The sequence below is a fragment of the Carassius carassius genome, chromosome 23 (genome assembly GCF_963082965.1).
Source record: "Carassius carassius chromosome 23, fCarCar2.1, whole genome shotgun sequence".
Lineage (NCBI taxonomy): Eukaryota > Metazoa > Chordata > Actinopteri > Cypriniformes > Cyprinidae > Carassius > Carassius carassius.
Window position 1 is genome coordinate 1370122 of NC_081777.1, and position 10512 is coordinate 1380633.

Below are 10512 nucleotides of genomic sequence, written 5' to 3' on the forward strand. Positions count from 1 at the left end.
TGACAAACTACAGAAAAGTAAAACTACTTCATGTTAGCATTACTGGCCACGAGTCCTATAGATCACACGTCAGCTGCGTCAGAGACGAACGGAGCGCGAGCGCAATCCTGTGACAGTCTCAGTCGGTAAACAGTGGAGCGCGTGAAGGACAGATAAGAGGCACGATTCACGAACACTCTTCAAGGTCTCCATTAATTCGTGCGTGTAGTAATTTAATGTGTATACATTTTGAAAGCATTGAATCGCTATAGAATTCGCGATTCATTCGATTCTTAGCAATTTGAATCGATTACTGTCCAAGATCGGTGATTCACGATTCAAAAATCACGTTTCAAGATCGATGCATATGAATCGTCAGGGTTTGTAATCGATGCATCGAGAAAACGAGTGAATCGTTACACCCCTATTAGCTACTGTTACCAGATACAGCTGCTGATTATACTAATGTATTAATAAATGTTGAAATTAACATTAACATCAAATATTAACACCTGATTTAGATGTGTTTTCATTATTAGCTCATGTGAACTGATATAATTAATAAATGTTAACCGTATTGTAAAGTGTTACTATTCCAAAGTTTAACAAAAACTTTTATAGTATCTCAATAATACTAAAGTAACACCGGCCAAATCTGATCAAATTAATTTCAGTGCAACTGCTAAAAGGAAGTAGTATATTTTCTCCAAGCCTCAAATGTTGTATTTAGCAGGAGAATTAGCTCAGTGTTTGGCAACAGTAATTCAATTGTCTCGGTTTCAGACAAGCACCAGATTTTTAAACATCTTTTTCCCCATCGGATTGTTTGTGGTATTTTAATCAAGCAGCAGCAGCTGAGCTGAATCTTTGCATCATGTTCATTTTAGTCAAACCTATGTTTGCCCCCCGGTGGAACAGAGTAATTGAAATTTGCCTCAAAGCAGAATAATTTCCATGTTAAATAAATTATCTGACAACACCTGAGCAATCCAGCGTCTGTTTTCTGACAATGCCGCTGAGCTCAGCAGCACAATGTAAATCCTCCCGCTCAAGTAATTGTTTGGTATCTCTGCCAGACACACCGGCCTCGCGTTTATATGATGAGAAGCCTCACAAAGAGATGTTTGTTTGCGGCATGTTATTGTTGAATAATGCCACAGAGAATGATGGGTAATTGCGTGGCACCAGGTAAGCCACGCTGTGATTTGCATCTCTTTTCTGGGCTACAGAAAGCTTTCTTCGCCCACACTTGGTTGGTTATCTGAACAGCCGAGGATTTGGTTCTGGTCCATTTACATTCATTTTAATGTTTTTTGAATAATCTCCTTCATAACTCCACAGTCCGTGTTTGTTTAAGATGAAATAAGCTACAAATGCACCAATGACAGTGTCACAAAAATACACTGTTAATTTATGAAAACTGCAAAATTATACACCAAGTGTCATGAAGGTGCAGTTAGTGAGAAAATCACTCCTTAATTAGAAAAATGCAACATTACTGGGTTGAAACGTAAAGCTAACATTTGTAAATGTGACATATGTGCATATATAAATAATTTACGTAAAAACATATTAGATATTAACATGTATCTCACCCATACATATCTATATGTTCGTGTATGTGCAGTACATTTATTGACGTATGACATGTTAAATGTATATCTATCCTAAAACCTGTCAATACATGTTGATAGTATATAAGTGAAATATAAAGAAAGATTTGTCTTTTTTTATTATTCTTTTTACATTTTTACCTTTATCACAGTAAAAAAAACTGTTTTTATATATTTAAAACATGTATAACATAAACACACAGATTTTTATATATTTGATGTTTTAATAAAGTTTTATATATAAATTATGCATTGTTAACATATGGTCTAAAATTGCATTATGTAGATATTGTTAGTATATGTACATATACATATTGTACTATGGGGATAAACTTTTATATAAGTTTTATATAGTATGAATTTATATTTTCATCTACCCTGAGAAAATTATATATGTAGCATTATAAGCTAACACATATGGCAATATCAGAGCCTGATTACACTCATTGCATTGAGCTGGAGATTCCGGCCAGTTTATTTGGCTCTGAGAAATAGTCATTTTTCAAGCTGAAATGGAAAATTTGACACTTGACCAAAGCGGAGTCTGTCGCTGCATAGTAGTACAGGTGAGAGAGAAATAAATCTTGATACTCTTTAGGAAAGGAGCACTTTTTTGACGATAGCAAGCAAACTATTAGTTCCAAATCAAAACTGCTGACCTTTTCAAAACTGTGCTTAATCAATGCCTCATTGGAGCTGCAGCTATCGAGCACGACATAATTGCTCCGAAGGCCAAATTTTCTGACATTTATAGACAGCAGGCTGACTGCCTACAATATCACTTTCATTCAAAATAGCATGCTTGCAAGTCATGGCTTTATAGAGCTGATAAAGCGGCTCTTGGGCCCCTGACGGCTGTCTGTAATTCCCTTCTCAACATGTGACTCTGATGTATTTGAAGTGGCTCGAGGTGCTGGAACGTGCCTCTTGTTTTTCCTTTCGCTCTTCCCTATCTGCTTCTCTCTTAGCGTGCAGCATGTGCCTCATCCAGCGCTGCGGGGGTCTTTTGGGTAACTCTGTGCTGCGGCTGGGTTTGATCTGTTAGGGTGAGATTCAGAAGAAACAGCAGCTCTCTGGGTCTGAACGAGCAACATCTCTTAGTGCGCTTGTGTTTTCAGAGTACTTAAAATCGACACGGAGCTCCTCATTACTTTTTATGTGTGTGAGCAAAGTATTCAATGTGTTTCCGACTTTTTTATCACGCGGGTCTTTGGTGTTTAGTTAACAAGGCTGAAAGCAGCATTTTTTTATGAGCAGGAAACTTAATCCTAATGAATTTGGACTTTTCTAATAGGGTTTTTGGATGTGAATTTATTTATTATTGAGCACTGTTTGCTGTATATTGAATTAGTCACATGACATTTGCAACTCAACAACAACCTTGTCTCAGATCTTATGCCATTAAAATGAACAGCAGCGACTTCCAGAAGTGATAGACCTCCTTTTGATCAAAGAAGATGCAAATGTTTATAAAAATGTGTCAAACGTGGCATAGAATCAAAATCTTTTGATGACTTTTTTATATCTTTGAATTAGAGAGACTTCATTAGTCCTGATGTGGGTTTTGTCTGTGTTACGCTGATGACTGCATAATGGGTTTTTCCAAAAACATGTTCGGAGGCTGAATTTTCCTTGCTGCCTCAGAAAAATGCACAAATCTCATTTCTAGCCCTCCAGCACTGTCATTTTCAGCCGAAAACAAACAAATGCTGTTTAAAGCAATTCCTTTTCATACAAATAAAAAAAGCATATTCAGTGACAGACTGCAATGATGATTTTGTGCAAACTTGCATTCATTTCAGCTTACACTATTCAGTTGATTTGTTTCTTCTTATATTCTTGGAACCAGTGTGTGTTCCATTATTTGAAAGAGAGGTGGTAACTAAAATAAACTAATTTCAACTTTTATCATCACTCACCAAAGAAAAATAAATAAATAAAACAAAAAAAATTCCAAGACCAATTCTGGCTCAGACTGAAACCCAGTGATACATTTTTAAAGCCCTGCTTACTAGTAAAAACTCTTTGAACAACAAGAAATAGAGTTTATTTACTGAACCAAGTATTGATTTACATGTGTGTGCAAGGCTCTATGGTTCCAAAATGCACAGTGTTTGTGTGCAGTTAGTATGTTTGCGGTGGAAGATGAGGACAGCGTTCCAATCGAGTCGTGATTAAATACGCAGATCCCAATATCTCAGCACTGAATCTCTGGAACGAGACCCAGAGGAGCGCTGCTATACCCCTACATTAAAGGGAATATCTCAGGAAAGGAAGGCATGAAATAATACATAAATATCAATTGTTAAATTATTCGGAGCCTATCCAAAAGGAGTAGAATCTAGAAGTGTGCATGGGTAATCTCACCTTAAACAGTCCTCACATAAAAATGACCTAAGCAAATAGAGAGGCGTTGGAGTCTGCACAAAGAAGAATGACTTATTTCACTTCTCCTGGGATGCATTTAAATTAGAAGAGCAGCAGAATTACACATTCAGCATATCTTACATTAAGGGACCGTGATGCGTACATCAGTGAACAACTTCTCTCTGATGCCTCTCTAATTTCAGTATGTGCCTGTAGCTATTTTTCCATCCACCTATTTGAAGTGCATTTTGGAATATCGAAAAAGAAAAAAAAATCCCTGGATGGAAACGCCAAGATGCGGTTAAATAAAGAAAAATGTGCATAAACACTTGTGGCCACAATTTAGAAGGGTAAACTTTTTATGCAATAAGAATACATGCTCATAACCTACAATGGAAACAAATTTACTGAATAAATTCCACCATGTGCATCAAGAGTCATGTGACTTTGCACGATGGGATGGGATAACTGGATTAACCTGCGGACCGATCTCATTGCAGAGCATTCCCAAACAGCAGGCATCCTCCTCCGAAAGCACGGACATTATTTATTTTTTCATCTGCTAGCTCTGATACGCAAGTAACTGAAAATTATGATATTAAATGGCTTCTCCTACTTATCTTGGTGACACTTAGTGCCAGTTTATCAGGAAGTGACGATTTTGTTCTCTTTGAGTCGTTGGATGGAAATGGTGCTTTATTCGCAAATGTTTTATGCGATATTCCAGTTTTATGCATAAGTGAATTTTTAATCTTTGGATGGAAACATAGCTTGTGAGATCTGCAGGATGACGTAAAGTGACTAGTCGATTATTGAGGTCAACCAGGAGTTTTGATGTTTTCTGCTCAGTGCTTTTATCATGTTGAGCTGCTAAGTGTTTGATGGTCTCATTTATACAGTACTTTATACAGATTGTTTTAAAGCAGCTTCACAGGAATTAACAGGACAACCGGTGATGCAAACTTCAATAAATGAGACAAATTCAGATTCCTGTGTAAGGCAGATCTAAACAAAGACAGTAATATCATTATTTAGCTTAATTCTGTCCAGTGTTGATTCTTTCAGTTTAATAACTCATTACATTTCATTATGAAATGAGTTTTATTCAGCTATAATCAGCTCTCTAGAAGATACTGTACAGTAGGGTCCTTGTGTGTCACATGGTTTCAAACCTGACTCAACTCGTATGCACAACAAATGCACTTTGAAACCTGTTTTGAAAAGTTTGCGTTTTCTGGCCCCCAAAACCCCATTGTTGTGTAAATGAGCAAAATGCATAAAAAATTAGTTTTGGATGAAAACGGTGTTGTATAAACACCCCTTAAACACCCAACACTTTGGTTTTTAAATGTGCTTTATAAATAAATGAACTTTAACCTGAAACCCCTAAACAACTGGCATTTTTATTTTTTAACTCATGCACCTTACTTTTCAATTAAGTGGTTCAAAATGGTGTGAGGGTGAATAAATGGTTTCAAAATGTTTATATTAGTGTGAAATATTCCTTTTGGACAGACTAATATAGCTAATTCAGTCTAGTTAATATAGCTTTTAAATATATCTAAATATGAAATAAACATGGGGTTCATGGGGTTGGGTGTTATCATTTCACCTCATAACCATTTCACACATGACCTTAAGTTCTTACCTTTGATATGCTGTTAGACGCTTGTTGATCCCAGGTCAAGCTGGGTGATAATAGCTGTTTGCCAGTATGGGATTCAAAACCAGAGCTTCTGCTCTTCTCTAATATAGCTGAAAATATTTTTTTTGTCACATGTAAAATCTGCTACTCCCACGTGAGACTGCACTGCATTATTTATACAAAGCAGCACAAAACCCTTTAATTTAATCAAATACTTCAAGCCTAGAGAGAAAATGTATTTCTTTACCCCGGTGCATTATGGCATATACTGTATAGAAGGAAGCTCAATGATTTGAGTGCTGAAGCCAAGGTGAGAGTTTTTTAGTCATATTGTCTCCCAGTTTCTTAGGATGGAGTTTGAATTCTAATGAGCTGAATCCTAAAGCGATCACAGAAGTATTTGTAATAATTCATCCTAACATATATCAGGAATTTATATGTCCTTGCGCATATACGCAATCAAGCCCCCGACGTTTCTTGTTGCCGAGCTACCTTCACTCAAGCAGCCCAGCCTGCTTCTCCTCTCTTCATTCTCATCAAACATTGCAGATGAGGTCCTGAGCCCAATTAATCACTGCACAGTCCTGCTTCACAACTCCCCCATTAATCAACCTGACCACCAGCACGCACAGGAAAACAGCCCCTTTACTGAGCCTGGCAGCGCTGTCAGCCAACATCAACACACTCTAATGCTCACTCCCCATGTCTGTCTCCCCTAGATTTAGTTTACTCTGTCTCCATATAGCATATAAATATGAGGATACTTTAAGCAACATTTAGTCAAGGTTTAGCTGGTTAGAATAGTGTCTGCTACTGTTTACAAATGTTGTAAATGCACCAGTTGCAAAAAGATTTTTCATTCTATGGCCATTGAAAACAAATAATAACATTTCTGTACTAGTTTGTGCAAATACATTTTGAATAAAACATTATCTGAAAAATTAATATTCATTTGTAGATTTGCTAAACACAATGTTATAATTTCATTAAATTGCTAGCATTTTGAAAGATAAGTATAGGTGATTGTTAGATCAATAAAATGTTCAATATGGATTGATATTAATATATTAAGATTTTTTATAATATTAATCAATAACTGATATGGTTATAGACAGGAATGAACATGCACTGTATTCAGCATAGTCCAATGCTGAGACATTAAAATAAATCTATAATATTAATCAATCACCTTTATTTATATATTGCTTAATACAATCCAGATTGTGTGAAGGCAGCTGCAAATAGTTGAACAGGAAAAAAAAATACCTATGCAATATTGGTTATTAATCAATACCTGATTGTCACAAACACGCCAGGTTCCACCTCCACACAATCACAGCGCACACCCTCACCTGAATACTAATCATCACCACCTGATCCGCATCACCTATCATCCACCACAGCACCTCAAAAGCCACACACACGCACCCAGTCATTGTCCGGTCACGTTCGCGACAAGATCATTCCTGCGCTAACTATTAGGACTCACTCCTCTTTACCTTCTCTCCAAGGATAACCTCCGAAGACTCTTCTTCCATCTTCTCTCCAAGGATTACCTCCAAGATCCTCCTAAAACCCCACGGTGCGTGTGTGTGGTCCCCTCCTTCCCGGCACGGATCCCAACGCCCATCCACTCCTCACTTCCCGCTCCTCTGCTTGTGTCCATTCAATAAAGAACATCTTTCATCTGTTACTCCTTTGTCTCTGAATGATCCGTAACAGATGACCGGACCAGCACCGAGAGACACAAGCATGAGCCTCACGGATCCCTTCCAAGAATTAGTAGATGCACTCCACCGTACACTAATGTCAGCACCTGCATCACCACCACCAGCGAGCACTTCAGTGGATCCCATCATCCCCCCTTCACCTGCCGTGCACGCCAGTCCCATGGCACGGCCAGCGCCCTACTCTGGTTCGGCGGAGGAATGCAGCGGATTCTTGCTTCAGTGTTCACTGGTCCTGGAGATGCAACCGCTCTCTTACCCAACGGATCGAGCTAAGGTAGCTTTCATTATCTCCCAGTTACAAGGCAGGGCGTTACAATGGGCAGACTCTCTCTGGACCCAGAATAATCCTGTAACCCAGTCATATTCTAGCTTCATCGAACACTTCCGGGAATTTTTCGGCAAACCTGCCTGGGACTCCTCAAAAGGTGAGAGATTATACAACTTGAAACAAGGGAAGCCGAAGCCTTCCAGGCCCTGAAGCTGGCCTTTACGACCGCCCCACTCCTCGTGCATCCTAACCCTGATTTCGCCCTGGGGCAAAGAATGTTAAGGCCGATGCTCTGTCCAGATGTTACTCACCCGAAGAGAGGTCTGAGAATCCTGAACCCATCCTCCCAGACAAAGTTATAGTTGCCCCTATCACTTGGTCTGTTGAAACCCTACCTCCAGCCGAAACTCCTACCAACGCTCCGCCGGGTTGCCCACCAAGACACCAGTACATCCCTAGGACACGTCGCACTCCTCTCATCCACGCCACCCATACATCACTTGTCACTGGTCACCCGGGGGTCAATGAAACCCTCTCGTTGCTACGGGAACGCTTCTGGTGGCCCAACATGGCCTCGGATGTCAGAAGGTACGTGAGTGGTTGTAACAGCTGCGCCATGTCCAAGAGTCCTCGCCATCTACCATCTGGCAAACTCCATCCTCTGCCCGTCCCCAACCGCCTGTGGTCACACATGGGAGTGGATTTCATGACCGACCTTCCTCCCTCGGATAATAACACATGTATTCTGATTGTTGTGGATAGATTTTCTAAAGCATGTCGTCTTCTTCCTCTGAAGGGTCTCCCCACTGCCATGGAAACGGCAGAACTGATGTTTAACCATGTCTTCAGGTACTTCGGCATTCCATAGGACATAGTGTCGGATCGGGGCCCCCAATTCATCTCCCGGGTATGGAAAGCATTTCACTCCCTCCTAGGTGTGGCCATCAGCCTGTCCTCCGGCTACCACCCGCAGTCCAATGGGCAGACGGAAAGGAAGGTCCAGGAGATCGGACGCATCCTCCGTACCTTCTGTCACGGCCACCAGAACTCCTGGAACCAATTCCTGGGGTGGGCCGAGTACGCACAGAACTCCCTCTGTCAATCCACCACCGGACTCACACCCTTCCAGTGCGTACTCTGCTACCAACCACCCCTGTTTCCCGGGTCTGGAGAGCCCTCTGACGTTCCCGCGGTCGACTATTGGTTCCGGGAGAGCGAGAGGGTCTGGGACGCGGCCCATCACCAACTACAACGGGCGCTCCGTAGACGCAGGACGGCAGCCGACCTTCGCCGTTCCGAGGCTCCCCAGTACCAACCCGGTCACAAGGTCTGGCTGTCTACCCGGGACATCCGCCTGCGTCTACCCTGCCGCAAGCTGAGTCCCAGATTCATTGGCCCGTTCACTATCACTCAGCAGATCAATCCGGTCACCTACAAACTGCAACTTCCTCCCGAGTACCGGATTCACCCCACATTCCATGTCTCACTCCTGAAACCTCATCATCCCTCTGTTCTTCCCTCCACAGAACCTGACGAGACGGAAGCCCCCCCCCCCTCCTCCTAGATGACAGCGCAGCCTACTTGGTCAAGGACATCCTGGACTCCCGGCAGCGTGGTGGGCAGCTGGAGTACCTAGTGGACTGGGAAGGATACGGTCCAGAGGAACGCTCCTGGGTCCCACGCAACGACATCTTGGACCCCTCCTTGCTGGACACCTTCCACTCAAGACACCCCAACCGACCAGCTCCCAGGGGTAGAGGACGCCCACCACGACGTCGGAGTCCCCGGCCCTCAGGAGCGGGCCCTGGGGAGGGGGGTACTGTCACAAACACGCCAGGTTCCACCTCCACACAATCACGGCGCACACCCTCACCTGAATACTAATCATCACCACCTGATCCGCATCACCTATCATCCACCACAGCACCTCAAAAGCCACACACACGCACCCAGTCATTGTCCGGTCACGTTCGCATCAAGATCATTCCTGCGCTAACTATTAGGACTAACTCCTCTTTACCTTCTCTCCAAGGATAACCTCCGAAGACTTTTCTTCCATCTTCTCTCCAAGGATTACCTCCAAGATCCTCCTAAAACCCCACGGTGCATGTGTGTGGTCCCCTCCTTCCCGGCACGGATCCCAACACCCATCCACTCCTCACTTCCCGCTCCTCTGCTTGTGTCCATTCAATAAAGAACATCTTTCATCTGTTACTCCTCTGTCTCTGAGTGATCCGTAACACTGATATTGAATCAACATATTGTACATTCCTAAACATATATATTTATAATACATATTGTATATTTAAATGGATATATAATCTGTATATATAATCTATATATATAATCTGATAACTGGTATGGTACTCGTATATTGTGCATCCCTAACTGCATATACAGGTCCTTCTCAAAAAATTAGCATATTGTGATAAAGTTCATTATTTTCCATAATGTAATGATAAAAATTAAACTTTCATATATTTTAGATTCATTGCACACCAACTGAAATATTTCAGGTCTTTTATTATTTTAATACTGATGATTTTGGCATACAGCTCATGAAAACCCAAAATGCCTGTCTCAAAAAATTAGCATATCATGAAAAGGTTCTCTAAACAAGCTATTAACCTAATCATCTGAATCAACTAATTAACTCTAAACACCTGCAAAAGATTCCTGAGGCTTTTAAAAACTCCCAGCCTGGTTCATTACTCAAAACCGCAATCATGGGTAAGACTGCTGACCAGAAGGCCATCATTGACACCCTCAAGCAATAGGGTAAGACACAGAAAGAAATTTCTGAACAAACAGGCTGTTCCCAGAGTGCTGTATCAAGGCACCTCATTGGGAAGTCTGTGGGAAGGAAAAAGTGTGGCAAAAAACGCTGCACAACGAGAAGAGGTGACCGGA